Source organism: Sciurus carolinensis, chromosome X (genome assembly GCF_902686445.1).
Source record: "Sciurus carolinensis chromosome X, mSciCar1.2, whole genome shotgun sequence".
NCBI lineage: Eukaryota > Metazoa > Chordata > Mammalia > Rodentia > Sciuridae > Sciurus > Sciurus carolinensis.
The window spans coordinates 58,508,155-58,528,495 of record NC_062232.1 but is presented as its reverse complement, the minus strand read 5'-3'; the positions used below and the strand labels follow the sequence as shown (position 1 = coordinate 58,528,495).

General features: G+C 33.9%; 1 pseudogene; it reads right to left on the bottom strand.

The window, feature by feature from the left end:
- Window positions 1-3,100: 3,100 nt before the first annotated feature.
- Window positions 3,101-15,984, bottom strand: LOC124971510 (proteasome subunit alpha type-1-like; annotated as a pseudogene).
- Between the last annotated feature and the right edge of the window lie 4,357 nt (window positions 15,985-20,341).

Here is a 20,341-nt window from a genome sequence, read left to right as displayed (position 1 = left end):
CCCTGAATCAAATATCTGTCCCAGTTTCAGATCTACTAAGACCCCAGAGCTGATTAATTTCATCTAGGAAGCATATGCCCACCTGAGCCTCGGATAAAATGTCTGCCAACCATGGACCTCACTGCAGACCTAGAAGCAACCATATGATTTGGTTCTAACCCTATTCTGCTATGATCCTGGATACAAGTCTATCATCTCAGGGACCTGATGGGAAAAAAATTTTTACCTGCTGAAACCAGGCTATAAAGACTAGAAGAGACCCTTGCATCCTCAAAATGCACAGGCAATGATACAAGGCTACCTGATTAAAAAAAATGAGTCCAATATGACACCACCAAGAGACACTAATAAGGCCACAGTATCTGACACCAAGGTAATAAATATCTAAAAATAATTCAAAATAATCATCTTAAAGAAAGTTGATAAGATGCAAGCGAACAATTAAAGATAACAAAATGAAACTGAGAAAAAGGGCACAAACAAAATGAGAAGTTTAATAAATATAGAAAAAATATTTTAAAAAACAAACAGAAATCCTGGAGCTAAATGATATGACAGATCTAAAGAAAATCAATAGAGCGGGGCTGGGGATATAGCTCAGTTGGTAGAGTGCTTGCCTAGTAAGCACAAGGCCCTGGGTTCAATAACCAGCATCAAAAAAAAAAAAAGAAAAGAAAAGAAAGAAAATCAATAGAGTGCTTCAGTAGTAGACTTGATCATGCAGAAGAATTAACGTATTGTTCACTGTACAAAACTCAATAAATGATACACCATATTCAAAGAGTGAAGGATAAAACTCATAATCTCAATAGACATAGAAAAAAGTATTTGAGAAAATGAAATATTCATTCATGTGAAAAAAATCTCTCAACAAATTAGGTATAAAAGGAATATACTTTCAATAATATTAAAACCCATGTATGACTAGCCCATGGGTGATCATCATACTTAGCATTGGAAAGTGGAAAGCCTTTACTGTAAGATTGGGAACAAGTATGCCCACTTTTGTCACTTCTGTTCTACATAAGACTGAAAGTACAAGTCAGAACAATTAGTAAAAAGAAAAAAAAAAGAGGGGTTGGGGCTGTAACTCAGTGGTAGAGTGCTTGCCTAGCAAGTGTAAGGCCCTGGGTTCTAGTCTTAGCACTGCACATAAATAAATAAATAAAAAATAAAAGGCTGTTGACAACTAAAAAAATATTTAAAAAGGGAAAAGAAATAAAAGTCATCCAAATCAGAAAAGAAAGAGTAGAATTGTCTGTTTTGCAGAAAACATGATCTTATATTCAGAAAACCCTAAACATTCCATCAAAAAAAAAAGCCCACTAGAACTAATAAACAAATTCAGTAAATTTCAGGATATAAAATCAGCATACAAAAGTCAGTTGCATTTGTGTACAATAAAAACAATCCAAGCAAGAAATGAAGAAAATTACATAATTTATAAAATGATATGATATAATATGATTTTCATTATATCATTTATAGTAACACTGAAGAGTCTTGAGAATAAATTTAACCAAGGAGATGAAAGATGTATACACTGAAAATGATAAAACTGAGCAAGTAAATGATAGAAACTGAGCAAGCCACTAATAAATTGAAAAATATTCTGTGTTCATGAATTCTAATAATTAATTTTCTTAAAATGTCCATACTATGCAAAGCAATCTATAGATTGAAAGCAATCCCTATCAAAATCCCAATGGTATTTTTACAGAAATAGAAAAAAAATCTTAAATTCTATGTGGAACCACAAACTCCCAATAGCCAAAACAATCTTGAAGAAGAAAGAATCTATAGACATCACGTTTCCTGATTTCCCATATTACAAGTCTACAGTTATCAAACCAATATGGTCCTATACAAAAAGAGACATATAGCAACCAATAGAAAAAAAAAACCCTCAAATAAACCCACACATGTATGTTCAACTAATCTAAAAAATGCACCAAGAGCACACAATCTATCAAGTTTGTTTAATAAATGGTACTGGGAAAACTGGACATGTGCATGCTAAAAATGTAATCAAAAACTATTACCCTAGGTAAATGTATGATCACACAAATGGTATGCCTCTACTTCATGTACAGAGAAACAAGATATAGCCCATTTATTTACAATAAAAATGAATTAAAAAATGAAATGAGCAATAAGCTGTTGGAATAATACACAAAAGTACAGAATTTTATTGAGAACTTTTGCATCTGTGTACATCAGGGATATTGGTCTGAAGTTTATTTTCCGTGATGTGTCTTTGTCTGGTTTTGGTGTCAGGATGATACTAGCCTTAGAATGAGTTTGGAAGCGTTCCCTCCTTTTTGATTTCATGGAATACTTTGAGGAGTATTGGTATTAGTTCTTCTTTGAAGGTCTTGTAGAACTCAGCTAAGAATCTGTCTGGTCCTGGGCTTTTCTTGGTTGGTTGACTTTGATGGCATCTTCTATTTCATTTCTTGAAATTATTCTGTTTAAATTGTGTGTGTTCTCTTGCTTCAGTTTGTTTAGATCGTTATGTCTCGAAATTTTTGATGTCTTTGAGATTTTCTATTTTATTTTAATATAAGTTTTCAAAATAGTTTCTAATTATCTTCTGTATTTCTATAGTGTCCATTGTGATATTTCCTTTTTCATCATGAATTTTAGTAATTTGAGTTTTCTTGCTCTTTCTCTTCATTAGTGTAGCTAAGGGTTTATCTATTTTATTTATTTATTTTTTCAAAGAACCAACTTTTTGTCAATTTTTCAATTGTTTCGATTTCATTGATTTCAGCTCTGATTTTACCATTTTTTTGAAGTACAACAATTTTATTTCACAATTCTCTTTAAAATCACAAGATACTATCTTCTTCATATAAAAACCTTTGTATAGCTTTACTTTCTAGAAAGTGATTATATAGAGCTTCACAGAAAAATGCACTCCATTCATTACATGGTTTCAGGGAACTACATTGAATAAAACCCACATTTAGACTTATTTCTAAAACATACCATTTTGCCACTCTGCATTTTTTTTGGTTTGAAGTATAGATTATTGTTATCAGTATGTGTTCCTGAATTCTTACATATTTGATAATATACACATAGACAAGCTTATCACTTAATATTCCATTGGTTCATCAGCCTTTTCTGCAGTTCCATCAGCAGTTTGTTCTGACTGTGCCCTTCTCTGTGGTCTTTCTTTAAGACATTCTAGGAATGGAGACACATCTGCATTATTATAGATTGTAAACTCCAAGTCTTTACCCACAATGGAAATATTTTTTCCAGTTAGTTCCTACTCTGGAGGAAGTGTCTCTACTCCAGTGACCATGTTTAACTAGTTCATTTAAATTTCACTCTAAAAACAGACATAATGTCTCTCCAAGGAAGTATGAGCTGATTGAGAATGGGTTCCAATGGACATAGCTCTGCAGTCCAAATAGTTAGCAGATGGACAGGTTTAGAAAGTGTGAGGGCATCATCATAACTAGCAATAAACTATAAGCAACCCAACACAATACAGTATCCAGCAATCCATTGTGTTGGCATATGGGTCTTGCTTTTAATTAGAGATATAAGATAAGACACAAGAAGTGTTCTGTCAAGTACAAATATGGAGTCCAAACACTCCTTCTATGTTAATTATGGCATAGTCTAGCATCAACAATAAACCCCACAAATGAGATACCAGTATGTGTCAACATGGAAAATTTTTTTCAGTAAACTGCAAGTTCTGACTGTGCCCTCTCCAGTGCAACCAACACTGCATGAAAATTTTCTTTCAGAGCAAACCTTGTTTAACAACTTCCATTGCATATTCAATTTGATGAATCCTGACCTGAGGGCTCCAAACAGTGATATCATTGTCAACATAGTTACAGCCTGGACCTCCTCCTGAAAAATTTACAAATGAAGGAGTGTTGCCCCTAAGGACCCTCTCCAATACTGACCTCCTGGCCCATTTTTAATAGAAATATTTGGCTTTTTTTCCTACTGGTTATGAGTTCCTTATATAGTTGGAATGTCAATCCCTTCTTGGGTGTATGGTTTTTCAGTTATTTTCTCACATTATTTAGATTGCTTTTTCATTTTGTTTATTGTTTCTTTTGCTATTCAAAAACTTTTTAGAATAATGTAGTCACATGTTGATTGTGTTTACTTACCTGTACCATTATTCTGAATATCCAAGATATAGAAATATACTGCTTATGACAGATGAATGGATATACAAAATGTGATCTATAAATTCAATGGAATATTATTCAATCCTGTAAAGAAGGAAATTCTGTCATTCACAACATGATGGAGCTAGAGGACATTATGCTAAATAAAATAAGAAAAAAATTCTGTATGATCTCACTTACTTGTCAAATCCAAAATAGTCAAACTCATAGAAGTGGAGTAAAAAATGGTAGTAGGCAGTTGCTAAGGGAGAGAAAATTAGGTGTTGAAGTTCAAAGCATATGAAGGGTGTTATGCAAGATAAGTAAGTTGAGATCAACTATCCAACATAATGCTAATAGCTAATGAACTCTATTATAAACTTAAAATTTGCTAAGGAGGTGGATATTAAGCTTTCTCATCACACACACATGCATGTATACAGCACAAAATAATTACAGCAGGAAGAAATTATAGCAGGAGGTGGACATATCTATTGTCCAGATGATTAAGAGAGTTTCATGAATGTATCCTTATCCCCAAATTTACCAATTGTACACATTAAGTATGTACTGATTTTAAGAACAAACAAGGTCATTAAATAATGATCAAGGGATTTACTCAAAAAGGAGATATAGCAATTGTAAATGTATATGCACCTAATGACCAAGGACCCAGTTTTATAAAAAAAGCATTCTTAGATCTAAAGAGAGAGATAGGATGTGATACAACAATGGTGAAAGACTTCAACGCTATATTTTATCAATGAACAGATCATTCACACCAAAGAAAAATCAATAAAGAAACATCAGAGTTACATTAAACTATCAATAAACGAACTTAATAGCCATTGAAAGAACATTTCGCCCAATAACTGTAAAATCCACAATCTATTTTTCAGCACATGGAGCATTCCCTAAAATAGACCATATTCTACAGACAAAACAAGTCTCAACAAATTTTAAAAATTGAAATTGTTTCTTATATTTCTTCTGATCACAATGGGATAAAACTAGAAATAACAACAAAAGAAACTTCAGGAACTGTATAAACTCATGGAGACTTAACAACACGATACCGAATTATCATTATCAGAAGCTGCAGCAGGAGGATTGCAAGTTTGAGGCCAGCCTCAGCAATTTAGCGAGACCATGGCTCAAAATAAAACTTAAAAAGGATTGGGAATGTAGATCAATGGTAAAGAACCCCTGGCCTCAATCCCCAATACCAAAATAATAATAATAATAATAATAATAATAATAATAATAATATGCAAATGATATAAATAGACATTTTTCAAAAGAATTATTACAAAGGACTAATGAGTATGAAAAAATGTTAAATATATCACTGGCCATCAAAGAAATGCAAATCGAAAGTGCAATGAGGCATCATCTCACTCCAATTAGAACAGCTATTATTGAAATAAATAATAACAAATGCTGGCAAGGATATGAAGGAAAAATCTCTTATACACTGTTAGTGGGAATGTGAATTAGCACAACCATTACAGAGATATAGAGGTTCTGCAAAAAACTCAAAAGAGAAATACCATATGATCCAGCTATCCCACTTCTGGGTACCTACATAAGGGAAAGAAAATCAGCATAGCAAAGAGATACCTGCATTGCCATGTTTATTGCTGCGCTACTTACAGTAGTTAAGATGTGTAGTCAACTTAAATGCCCATCAATGGATGAATGGATAAAGAAAATGAATGTAGTGTATATACACAATGGAATATTATTCAGTCATAAAGAGGAATGAAATTCTGTCATTTGCAGCAAAATGGATAGAACTAGAGGATATTATTTTAAGTAAAATAAACCAGGCACAGAAAAACAAGTATTGATGTTCTCACTCATATGTGAAAGTTAAAAAAAATTGACATGAATGTAGAATAGCGATTACTAAAGGTTGGGAACAGGGGAAAGGGGGATAAGGGGAAGCTGGATTTGATCCATGCATGCATTAAATATTACTCTAAAACCCATTAATATGTATAATTAATATATGTTAATTGAAAATAAAATAAATATGTGTTGCTTCTTACATTTCAGACAGACTTCAGTAAAATGTTTTTTTAAAAAGTAGTTAGTGAAATGGGAGCAATGTAAACCCACAGCAAGTTAAAGAAAGAAAACAATAAAGGAAAGTACAAAATTAAGTGAAGTATCAGATAAGTAAGCCAATAGAAAATGTCAACAAAATTGTAAATGTGATCTTTGAAAATCTTAATAATATAGATAAATTCTGGTGATACATGAAAATATAAATACTTGTACATAAACAATATCTGAAATATCCTGAATTTGATTTCAGGACCTCAGAGACAATTAGAAAGATAAGAGAGCATTATGAAAACCTTTATGCCAACAAATTAAAATTTTAGATGGTCAAATTCTTTAAAAATAAAACATAAACACATTTCCATAAAATGTATATGAAAATATGAAGTACTCTAAATCATTTTTTGTAAATCAAATCTATATTTTTAAAACATTTCCAGAAGGAAAACTCCAGATCCAATTGTCTTCATGAACACATTCTTCCATATATATAATGGGAGAGGGTGTTATACTCACAAATTGTTCTCTGAAGTAGAGAAAAAAAATTTCACTCCCCGAGTCATTTTATACATCTATCATTTGGCCCTGATATTAAAATACATCAATGAGAAAATAAGAAAAGATACAGAGCAACCTGAAACATAAAAACAGATATGAAAACATTAAACCAATTTTACCATGTCAAAGCAGCAATTAGAAAGGCTAAAACAGTATGCCCAAATTCATTTTATTGTAGAATGCATGTTTGGTTTCACATCAATAAATCAATAAAAACAATTGTGCAATAGAATTTATGTAAGAAGAAAATTGAATACTCACCATAAGGAATAAGAAAGGATATTTGAGGTATTATGACTCAGTCATTTATAATTTTTTAAAAAGTTCTCTTAGAAAATAAGAATTAAATGGACATCCTTAATTTTATGAAGAATTTATGCAAAACAAAACAAGGCAAAAATTCCCCAAACAAATGAACATTCTTAAATCAAACAGCACAATTAATGGTGAAAGATTAATGATGATTACAACACAAAATGAAATGGGAATAATTGCAGTGAAAGTATTCTAAAATTCTAGCGTTTTCTAGAAAGTTGTAAAAAGTCAATGAGGCTTACTGGAATCTCTTGGGCAATCACTAATACAATAATAAAATACTACAAAATTGAAAAATTACTAGAGATAAAACTAGAATGATAAAAATAATGATTAATCCAAAAGAAGCCAGTGAAGAAGAAAGTAAGGATATACAAGGTGAGTGATATTAGTAAGGTTGCAGAATAGGAATTCCCATTTCTTCTTCCCCTACAAAATGCTGATTCAATCCATAGACAAAAATACTGTAATTAGAGTTCCAGAATTCAGATGAGATAATGGTTTACTGATAGAGCCCAGAAACAAGAAAAGGTACATTGAAAAGTAAGAGAAACAGTTTCACTTACCTGTAGCCCATTTCACCCAAGACTTCACGGCTTGTTCTCCCACAATGGAAAGACAACCAAGTGAATGTCTGACTTTCCTCACCTTTCAGGGAACGGTCCCTCTTGGCCCACTTCTGTCATACCTCTCAGAACACTCAAAGAATCAACATGGCTAGATTCCCTGGGGGTAGCTAAGAACAAAGGATCAGGGGTTCTCAAGGAGAAGCTTGTAAATCTTGACATTCAGGCTGTGGCCTCCAGTGACCCAGTAGCAGACATATCTCATGTATCCCCTACCTATAGATTCTGGCATAAGACCCAACCATCTGCACATGGACCCTGGCAGCAGGCCTGCATACCCACTTAGCCAGAATCAGGCCTATCCACGATTTCTGGTCAGAGTGAATGATGAAAGATTTTTTGTTACCAAAGTTGGTCTCTAAAGACTGGAAGATGGAACTACTTCTTCACACAGACACCAACATAAGCCTAGGAAGATCACTGAAAATCAGGGAAACATGAAACAAACTGTCTTAGATTGAATACCACAAACTGAGTAATTTATAAAATTATATTCCATGCATTACGATTATGCAAAATTAATCCCAATATTATGTATAATTGTAATGCATTAAAAAAAATAAGAAGAACAGATAAAATATGAAATAAAATAACAGTCTGAAACAAACAAAAAAAGAATAAATATTGATTCAGCTCATTACTCTGCAAATCCAAGGTCAAGGACTGTACCTGGTAAGATCCTTCTTGCTGATGGGGGCTCTATACAGATTTCTGAGGTAGTGCAGGGTATCACATGGTGAAATAGAACAATCTTGCCAATTTGAATCTCTTCCTTTTCTTGTGAAGACTCTCATACAATCATAACAGTCCAGCCCTCACAACCTCATGTAATCCTAATTGCCTCCCAAAGGGCCTGCCTCTAAATGCCACTAACATGTAATTTTGGAGATCAAGTTTCAATATGGGTTTTGAAAGGGACAAATATTCAGACCATAGCATTCCACCTCCCCCCTCAAATCATGTCCTAACATATAAAACACATTATTCCAACCCTATAGTCCCAATGTTATATTTCATTCTAGGACCAACTCAAACGTCCAGAGTATCTGAGTCAAATATAGGTGAGACTCAAAACATACCTGAAGCAAATTTAATCCAGTCATGAATCTGTGAAATGAAAGAATTATCTACTTCCAAAATACATAGGACAGACATTCTTATTTCAGAAAGGAGAATTAGGTAAAAATAAAGGAGTAACAGGTCTCAAATCAGTCCAAAGCCCAACAGGGAAAACCACATTAAGTTTTAAGGCTCCATATAAACCTTCCTGAACTCCATGCCCTATTTCCTGTATACAAGGTATGAAGATTGGGCCCCCAATGCCTTAGGTAGCCCAACCCCTATAGTTTTGGTGGGCTCATCCCACACTTAAATTCTCACAAGTTGGAGTCCTGTGTCTGCAACTCTTCCACGCTTGTGTTGCATGCTGGCAGCCTTAAAGTTCTGGGGTTTCATCAAAGTCCTGACCTCGAAGCTCCTCTAAGCATTTCAGAGGCTCTGTTCCTAACACAAGTGTCTGCCTTGGCCATCTTATCCTGGACATCCTTTGAAACCTACATAAAGGCCTCCATGCCTCCACAGCACTTTCATTCTTCTTACCTTCAGAACTAGTACCACAAGGATGCCATCAATGTTTAAGGCTTTTGCTCTCCAAGTGGAGGGTGAGGCCATCCTGAGGTCTCTTGAGCTGAAATGGACAAAGAGTGTTGCAGCATAATGTAGGCAGCAGAGTCTGGACACAGCTTTAGATAGTGAACCCCTGGAGGGGAGCCTAGGCCTGTTACCTAAACCATTCTGTGTTCCTAGAGCTCTGGACCTGTGCTGTGATAGAAGGGGCATCCTTAAAGATCTCTTAAATGCCTTTGAGGTCTTTGTCCTGTTGTCTTGATGATCCCTTTGATGAGTATTAATCTCATTAATAGACAGTTGCCAGGTCACACCTTTGGTTTCCCCCACTGAAAATGTTCTTTCATTCTCTACCATATGACCAGGCTAAGGGTCTTTCCCTATCTTTATACTTTACTTCTTTTTTGAAGTCTGTCCTTAAGTCATTTTCCCCTGTTGTAGCTTAATGAAAAGAGTTAATAGTAGCCATTCAGTACTTTACTTTACTGTTATATTTTTATAGATATTTCTTATGCCAGATAGTATAATTCATTGCCGTTAAGTTCTTCATAACATTAAACCCTTGGTAATGAATACAATTCAGTCAAGTTATTTGCTAGTTTATATCAAAGATGGTCTTCTCTCTAGTTTCTAATACCTTGTTACTCCGTTCCATCTCAGACCTCAACAGAATATTTCTATCAGCATCCTAGTCACAACAATTTATGCAATCTCTATGGAATTCCAGAACTTCTCTAGTCTCATCTTCTTATGAGCCCTCATAAAAATAATTCTGAATGCTCCAGTCATGTAATAAATGCTACAAATGCTTCCATCCTCTTCCTATTACTCACTTCCAAATCTGATTCCATATTTTCAGGTATTCTTTATTATAAACAGTCCCACTTCTCTCAGTTCAATTTTTGGTCTTAGTTCATTTTCTGTTGCTATAATTAAATACCACAGATTAAGCAATTTATTAAAAATACAACTTTATTCAGCACATGGTTCTACAGATCCAAGATCAAGTGGTCACATCTGGGGAAGTCCTTCTTGCTGGTGGGAGTTCTCTGCAGGTGAACCGAAGGTGGCGCAGAGTATCACATGGTGAGACAGAGCAAGCATGCTAACTTGGGTATCTCCTCCTCTTCCTATAAAGTCACTAATGCAATTTTGAAGGTCCAGCCTGTGTGACCTCATGTAATACTAACTACCTCTCAAAGGTCTAAAATGCCATTAACATGTACTTCTGAGGATTAGATTTCTACATGAGTTTGCAGGGGGAAATCACCAAGACCATAACACAAATGAAGAAAATAAAATGCCAGCAGCCAATTCTAAAGAAATGTATATTAATAAACTATCTGAAAAAAATTCAAAGCAATTTTGTCTTTTAAAAGCTGTTAGTTTCAAGGTAACACAGATAAACATATCATGAAAACAAAACATGGCAAAAAGGAGAAATTCAATAAAGAGAAACCATAAAAAGAGCCATAGAGATATTATGGAGCTGAATAACATAATTATTTAATTTATAAATGTGATAGAGAGCTTCAGTAGCAACTTGATCAAGTCAAAGAAAGAATAAATGAACTTGAAGACAGGTCAGTAGAAATTATCCAGTCAGAGAAACAAAAAGGAAAAAGAACAAAAAAGGTGTAATGAAGCTTATCAAAAAATATACACAGGAAACAAACATACACACTTGAAGATATTCTCAGAAGGAAAAGAGGAAGATAAAGTGGCAGAAAATATTTTAAAGAAATAATGACTGAAAACTTCTCAAATTTGGAGAGAGGAATTTACATCCAGATTCATGAACTTCCCCAAAAGCTTAAGGTTTACACTGAGAAAAAATATAATATTTTCAAAGCCAAAAGAAAATTTTAAAACGAGAGAAAACAACTCAGTACATACAAAGGAGCTTCTGTGTAACTATCAGCAGATTTATCAGCAGAAATCTTGCAGGACAGGAGAAAGATGGTATATATGAAATGCTGAAAGAAAAAACATGCCAATCAAGAATATTATATCTGGCAAAACTGTCCTTTAAAAAATGAAGACTAGATAAAGACTTTTCTAGACAAGCAAAAGCTATCTAGAAGTGTGCCATCATTGAATGTGTCTTTAAAAAAAGTGCTAAAGAGACTCCTTAAAGTGGAAATGAAAGAGCATTAAATAACAACAAGAAAGCATATGAAAGTGTAATTCTTACTGCTAAAGGTAGATATATAGCCAGATAAAGTCTAGTGTAAATAACTGTAGTACATAAATCACTTTTGATCATATGCTTTAGTTAACTTTCTGTTGCTGGGATAAAATGCCTGAGTAAAACAACTTAAAGGAAGAAAAGATTTGTTCGGGCACATAGATTCAGAGGTTTCAGTCTATGGTCATTTGACTTTGTTGTTTCTGTGCCTATAATGAGGCAGAACATCACGGGGCGGGGGGATGGTGTGGCTGAACAAAGATGCCCACATCAAGGTGGCCAAGAATCAGAGAGAATGAGAAAGAAGAAAGGGTTGAGGACAAAATAAACCCTCTAAGGCCATGCTCCCAATGATCAACTTCTTCCAACTAGGCCACATATCCTAAAGTTCCCACCACTTGTTAAGGCCTGCATCCATAAATAGATTAATCTAAGGATGAGTTAAGAGACCTCATGATCTAATCACCCCTTAAGGCCTAACCTCTGAATGCTGCTATCTTGGGAACCAAGCCTTCAACACATGAGCTTTTGGGGGACATTATAGACTCAAACCATATCAATCTAAAAATCAAAGTTATTAAGAATAACTAATGACAAAATTTTGTTAATGAATATACAATACAAAAAGAAGTAAATTCCAGCAACAGTAATATAAAGGTTGGAGGGAGAAGTAAAAGTATATAATTTTGTATGCAATCAATGTTAAATTGTTTTCAGCTTAAAATAGACCTTTATAAGTTAGTATAAAAACTTTGAGTAAGCCCCATGGAACCATGAAGAAAAATATCTGTCTGTATAAGACACAAAAGAGAAAAAGAAGAATCAAAGTATATCACTAAAAAGTTATAAAATCACGATGATAGAAAGCAAGAGAGGAATAGAGGAACAATAGAACCACAAAACAGAAAGTAAAAAAAATTATTATAAGAGATAAAAATGCTTACATAATAATAAAAGGCTCCATTCGATGAGAAGATATAATTCTAAGTATATATGCACCCAATATGAGAGCACTTAAGTTTATAAAACAAACATTGACAGATCTAAATGGAGGAAGGATCATCAGTAAAATAATAGCAGTTTACTTGAACACCCCACTTTCAATAAAGGGTTGATCATCAAGACAGAAAATTAGTAAGAAATTAGCAGATCTTAACAACACTCTACACCAAATGAATCTGACAGCTTCTACATAAGAACAGCAGAATAGGATAGGACACATGCTAGGTCATGAAAAAGTTTAAACAAACTGAAAATGTTGAACGAATAGCAAGTAATTTTTCTGACTACAATGGAATAAAACTAGAACTCAATAAAAAGAAAAATGGACCAACACGGTGGCACATGCCTGTAATTCCAGCAGCTCAGGAGGTTGAGGCAGGGGGATCAAGAGTTCAAAGCCAGCCTCAGAAGAAGTGAGGCACTAAGCAACTCAGTGAGACCCTTTGTCTAAATAGAACACAAAATAGCGCTGGGGTGTGGTTCAGTGGTTGAGTGCCCCTGAGTTCAATCCCCAGTACTCCCTCCAAAAAAGAAAAATGGGACAATTCATGAATAGATGAAAACTGAAAACACATACTTGAACATCTACCAGAACAAAAAATATTATAAGGGAAATTCAAAGGTATCTTAGTGCAAATAAAAACACAGCAAGAGAATACTAAAACCTATGGGATACAACACAAGCAATTCTAAGAAGGAAATTCATAGTGATAAACATGTTAAAAAAGAAAGCTCTCTAATAAACAACTTACCGTTTTATCTCAAGAAGTAAGAAGAACAAACTACAACTAATCTTAGCAAAAAGAAGACTATAATAAAGATTCAAAGAGGAGTAAGTGAAATAAAAATTAGGAAAACAATAGAAAATATCACAATTCTGAGTTTTTTTAAAGAATAAATAAAATCAATAAATCCTTAGCTAGATTATGATGAAAGACAGAAGATTCCTATAAGTAAAATCTAAAATGAAAGAGTAGATATTACAAATGATGCCACAGAAACACAAAGTTTCAGAAGCGACTATTATAAACTATACATCAACAAATTCTACAATCTAGAAGAAATGAAAAATTCTTAGAAGTAAACAACCTACAGTGATTGAATTAAGAATAAAAAGAAATCCAGAACAAATGACAAACGAGATTGAATTAGTAATAAAAAAAACTCCCAATGAAGCAAGCCCAACATCAGATGCTTTCACAACTGAATTCCACCATACATTTAAAGAATTAATAACAATTCTTAATTACTATAAAAAATAAAAGAAAGGAACACTTGCAAACTCATATTATGAGGCCAATTTAACTCTGATACTAAATCCAGACACACACCATAAGAAAAAAATACAGCAGGCCAATATCTTTGATTAATGTGGATGCAAAAATCCTCAAGAAAATGTTAACAAACTGAATTTGACAGCACATTAAAAGACTTATGAACCATGATTTCATGAGCTTCATCCTTGGGGTGTAAGGAAAGTACAACATACAAAAATTAGTGAAAGTGATATATGATATTGACAGACAAAGGATAAAAAAGCATGGTAATTTAAATAGATGCAGAAAAGATATTTCCCCAAATTCAATATCTATTCATTATAAAATCTATCAACAGCAGAATCGAAGTAGAAGAAAAAAACCTTAGAAATCAAAGATAGGTCTTTTGGAAAATATATAAGCTGAGAGTGAAAAAAATATAGAAAGCCTATGAATTGGGGCTGGGGAGATATCTCAGTTGGTAGAGTGCTTGCCTTGCAAACACAAGGCCCTGGGTTCGATCCCCAGCACCGCAAAAAAAAAAAAAAAAAAAAAAAAAAAAAAAAAGCTTATGGATCTATGGGACAACATACAGAGAGCTAACATTTATTTGAATTAAAAGAGTTTTTAAAAGAGAAGAAAAAGACAGAAAGCTTAAAGAAATAGGGGTGCTCGGGTTGTGGCTCAGTAGTAGCACACTCACCTAGCATGTATGAGGCCCTGGGTTCGATTCTCAGCACCACATAAAAATAAAATAAAGGTATTGTGTCCACCTACAACTTTAAAAAAAATGAATTAAAGAAATAGGAACAAAACACTTTTAAAATTGAAGGAAAGATAAAGATATCCAGGTACAGAAATTTCAAAAAATTCCAATCAGATTAAAGTACACCAAAATGTATTATAATGACAAGGAAAGAATCTTGAAAGCAGTGGGAGAAAAAAAAAGGATCCTTACTTACAAGTGAACGCCCATAAAACTGTTGGTTGATTTCCCAGCAGAATCTTAGCAGACCAGGAGAGAGTGGGATGATACATTCAAAGACAAATACTGTCAATCATGAATACTTAACCTTGCAAAGCTATCCTTCATAAATTAAGGAAAGATAAGACTTTGCAAGAGAATCAAAAGCTGTGGGAGTTCATCACCACCATACATGTCTTGCAAGAAATGCTAAAGGGAGTTTTTCAATTCAAAAGAATAATAATTAATAACATGAAAATACATGAAAGTGGAAAACTCACTAGTAAAAGCAAGTGCCCAGTCAAATTCAGAATACTATTAAAACTGCAATGGTGGTGAATACATTACTTCTATCTTTAGTATGGAGGTTAAAAGATGAAAATATTAAAAATAATAATGGTTCTCATCATTTTAAAGGAATACACAGCATAAAAATTTGTAAGCATGACATCAAAAGCATAAAATATGGCAGAGAGTTTAAGCATACATGTAGATTTTTTATGTAATCTCTGGACCAATGTTAGGAGAAAAATCTCAAAGATCACTGAAATGCCTTCAGGTCTTTTGCCCATTGTCTTGATCAATAAAACCTGGCTACTTTCTAGCCAGATGAATCTCTTTAGCAATCTCTTAGCCACACATGTAGTACTCTTTTGCAAAGACACTTTTTCATCCTTTGTAGGTTCAGATTACATATTTTCTGGGTTTATTTCTCCTTTAATTATAAATTCCTTCTTTAAATATTCTCTTTTCTTTCTCATATCTCTTAGATATTCTCTTTTCTCTCTCATATCACTATAATTAATTAAAAGTAGCCATGCAGCTCCTTTAATATTTTGCCTAGAAATTTCTTTCACTATATATCCTGGTTCATCACCCTTATTCTGCCTTCCACAAAACCTTCAAGTATGCACATGATTCAGTGCAGGTCTTCGCTACTATATAACAACAGTAGCCTTTACATCCAATTTCTAATACTTTGTTTCTCATTTCCATCTGAGATCTTGTCAAAATGAACTTTATTGTCCATATTTCTACCAGTATTGTGATCATGGCCACTTCAGAGACCCCAGACTTTCTCTAGTCTTCTTAACCCTCATCAGAATGAACCTTAATGCTCCACTCATGAAAATCTAGGCTTTTTCTAACCACCTTCTCCGAATTCTTCCAGATTTTACCCATTGCCCAGTTCCAAAGCTGCATCCACATTTTCAGGTATTTTCATAGCAACAGTCATTATTCCTGATACCAATTTCTGTCTTGGCAAATTTTCTGCTGCTATAACAAAATACCACAGACTGGGTAATTTTTGCGGGGAGGGTGGTATCTGGAATTAAACTCAGGGGCACTTGACCACTGAGCCACATCCCCAGCCCTATTTTGTATTTTATTTAGAGGCAGGGTCTCACTGAGTTGCTTTTGCTTTTGCTCGCTTTTGCTGTGACTTTGAACTTGCGATCTTCTTGCCTCAACCTTACAAACCACTGGGATTACAGGTGTGTGCCACGGTACCTGGATGGGTCATTTATTTTTTAAATATAGATTTATTTCTCACAGTTCTGGAGGCTGGCAAATTCAATATCAAGGTACTGGCAGCCAGTGAGGGCCTTCTTGCTGCATCATAACATGGCAAGGGTATCAAACAGTGAGAGGGAGGAGCAAATATGCTCAAATCTCTCTTTCTCTTCTTATGATGCCATTAATCCCACCTTGGTGGTTCCACCCTCATGACCTTATCTAATCTAAATTACCTCCCAAAGAATCTGACCTACAAATCTTATCAGCATATGGATTTAAGGATTAAGTTTCCAACACATAAATTTTTAGGGGACACAAACTACAGCAGTATATGAGGTAATGTATGTGTTAAGTAGCTTGATTAAGGCATTCCACAATATATACATATATCAAAGCATCATATAATATCCCATAAATATATATAATTTTTATTTTTCAATTTAAAAATAAAAATAAGAAATTTTTAAATTGGTGTCTTTGCAATTAAGTATGAGATATATATTTTCTTACTAAAATAAGAAAAATAAATTAAAAACAAAAAATAGAAAGATGAAAATTATAAATAGCAGAAATGAATAAAGTAGATAGAAAACACACAATAGAAAATACCAAAAAGTCAAATATTGTTTCTTTTAAATAGATGATTGGTGATAATATGTGCTAGGAAAAAAAATAAAGCAATGAGGAATATTATAAAGTTAATTTCAGATAGAATATCATTACTAAGAAGAGCATGTGTATATGTGTGTACGTTTGTATGTATACATATATGTGTATATAGATATGTATATGTGTGTGTACATATAAGTATGTATACATACACGTGTACACACACATATACAGTGTGTATATACATACATATATATATTGAACCCAGGTGTGCTTTAAAACTGAGTTACATCCCCGGTCTTTTTTTTTTAATTTAATTTTGAAACAGGGTCTCACTAAGTTACTTAGGACCTCACTAAGTTGCTGAGGCTGACTTTGAACTTCCAATCCTCTAGCTTCAGTCTCCAGAGTCACTGGATTACAGGTGTGGGCCAACACACCTGGCTCTGAGCATATTTTTAGCAAAGTCATAAAAGACATGAATAAGTCATGCATATATCCAAGGAACTCTTGGCAATTAGAACAGCAAGTACAAGAGCTTAGAGATGATATGTCTGGCTCGTTCAAGAAGTAGATTGAATAAAAGTGTGATTGAGGGGCATGTAATAAGAGATGAAGTGAGAAAAAAATTGTGGGTTATATCACATGGCTAAAGTTTCTTATGTGAACAAAATAACACATTGGAGGGGAATTGAAGTCACACTTAGAAACTAAATAAATTCTTACATAATCCCTCTGACTATTGTGTTCAGAATAAATACACTAAAGCAAAATCAGAAACAGAGAGAAATTCTAAGACCACTGCAATAATCCATGTGAAATATGATCACAGTAGTAATGCTGGAGTTGATGAGAAGTTATCAGATTCTGGACTTATTTTCAGGATATAGCCATCAGAATCTACTTACATATTGGATTTTCCAATGTCCTTGAAATGAAAGAGGATTCAACTGTGAGCCCAAGCATCCATGCTGAGCAACTGCAAGAAAGAACTGATTATTTATTAAGATAAGAAAATCTATAGAAGGGATACAGGAAGTTAATACCAGGAGCTCAGACTTGGGTATGTTAGAATTTAATGTGTACCACACATGCCAGTGAAAATTTTGAGAAATCAGTTGAATATGAGAGGAATTCAGGGTAGGGACATATACTCTGAAGTTTGAGATACAAATTCAGGATTCTCCAGCATATAAAATTGGTTTTTCTTAGATCTGGGCAATAGATGGATGAGACTAACTTCCTAGAGAGAATCCATGAATTCTTAGGGAGAAAAAAAAAGTAGAAAAAAAAAACAGGTCCAAGGATTAATCCTGGAGCATTCCTAGAATTCTGAGAGAATGAGAGGAAACTGCAATAGTGACTGAAAAGTAGTAAGTAAATAAACAGGAGGAAATCAAGAGAGTATGGTATCATGAGTGCACTATGTTTCAAGGAAGGAAAAATATTAACTATATCAAAAGCCACCTATAAAGACAATGTCTGAGAAATGATCAGTGAATTTATCAAGTTAGAGGTCACTGTGCATATTGAGATGAGCAGTTATAGCTGATTGGTGGAAGAAACACCAATTGTACTGAGCAGAAATGAACAGTAGGAGATGTCAATTATATGCATTCTTTCAGGGAGTTTGACTTTTGCTGGAAAGAAGACACTGAGTTCTACTAGGAAGAGTAATCCTATAAATCTGACCACACTAGAAGATAATTTCAGTTAAATATTGAATGCCAATAATAACACTTCGCAGAAAGAAAGCAATAGAGACTACTCTATTAAAACTACTTGTTTTTAAACTATTATAAAAACTACTTGTTTTTCAATGTTAGCAAGTGCCTTGATAAAATACTTAGCTACTCTTTTTTCACTCCTGTTTTAGTTATTTTTTTCTTCTTGTTAATCTTTTAGTTTTTACATTGTGTCTATAATCTGAGGCCAAAGTGTTTCATTGTTTCACATATTTTCATCCAAGTCTAGTGACTGCCATTGGCTTACCTGCTTTTTATCACTGTCAGTCTTTGAAATACCCTAATTGAGGAGGACAGAACAAAGCTATTTCACTCAGGAAAAAAATTACACTCATCACAAAATGACTGCTTTCACAAAATGATCTACTTAACCCATAAACTATGACACTTCTACATTCCCATAATCATACTATCTATTTCATCCACCAGTTTTTAAAGTTGTATACCAAATTCAACTTTGGAGAAATAAAGTTTTTCAACAATTTTGATGAATCATCATTTGAAAAAGTAATCACCTGGAGAATATAAACTGAAACTTTACTAATTAGGTTAGATTAAGTGGCTATTTGATTTCTTTGACAAAAAGGGAAATATTACAGAGCCATTCATCAGTAAGATTGAACCAAGAAGACAATAGAGTCCTACCCATGATTCTGTTTCATGTAAAAAGAAGAGACATCTGCTATGGAGTTCAGAAATTTTATGCTCCATCAGAGATAAGCACTGGAATTAGACAACTGATGATCTTTGCAAGGGTGTAACTACACAGGCCTATTATTATTATTATTATTATTATTATTATTATTGGTATTTTTATACCAATAATAAGAACCCAAGGGTGCTTTACCACTGAGCTACATCCCCAGCCCTTTTTATTTTTTTATTTTGAAGTGGGGTCCAAGTTGCTGAGGCTGGACTCAAACTTGTGATCCTCCTACCTCAGTCTCCTGAATTGTTGAGACCATAGGCATACATGTTCCACCTGCCTGGCAAATGATCATTATCTTAATACAGAATGATTGAGACTCATTTCAGCAAAATAGCACACATTCCTATGATCACAATAGCAGGATCCTCCACTGAGTACATGGAATCCTGAAACAAAAGCTTGTGTCCTCAAACCCAAATAAATACAATTTTCTCATACTAGACAAAGGGGCCAAAAATATGCAATGGAGAAAAGATAGCCTCTTCAACAAATGATGCTGGGAGAATTGGAAATCCATATGCAACAGAATGAAACTAAACCCATATCTCTCACCATGCACGAAACTAAACTCAAAATGGATTAAGGATCTCGGAATCAGACCAGAGACCTTGCATCTTATAGAAGAAAAAGTAGGTCCACAGCTTCAACATGTCGGCTTAGGACCAGACTTCCTCAACAGGACTCCAATAGCACAAGAAATAAAAGCAAGAATTAATAACTGGGATAGATTCAAACTAAAAAGCTTTCTCTCAGCAAAGGAAACTATCAGCAATACGAAGAAAGAGCCTACAGAGTGGGAGAAAATCTTTGCCAATCATACTTCAGATAGAGCGCTAATCTCCAGAATCTATAAAGAACTCAAAAAACTCTACACCAAGAATGCAAGTAATCCAATTGACAAATGGGCTAAGGAAATGAATAGACACTTCACAGAAGAAGATCTACAAGCAATCAACAGATATATGAAAAAATGTTCAACATCTCTAGTAGTAAGAGAAATGCAAATCAGCACT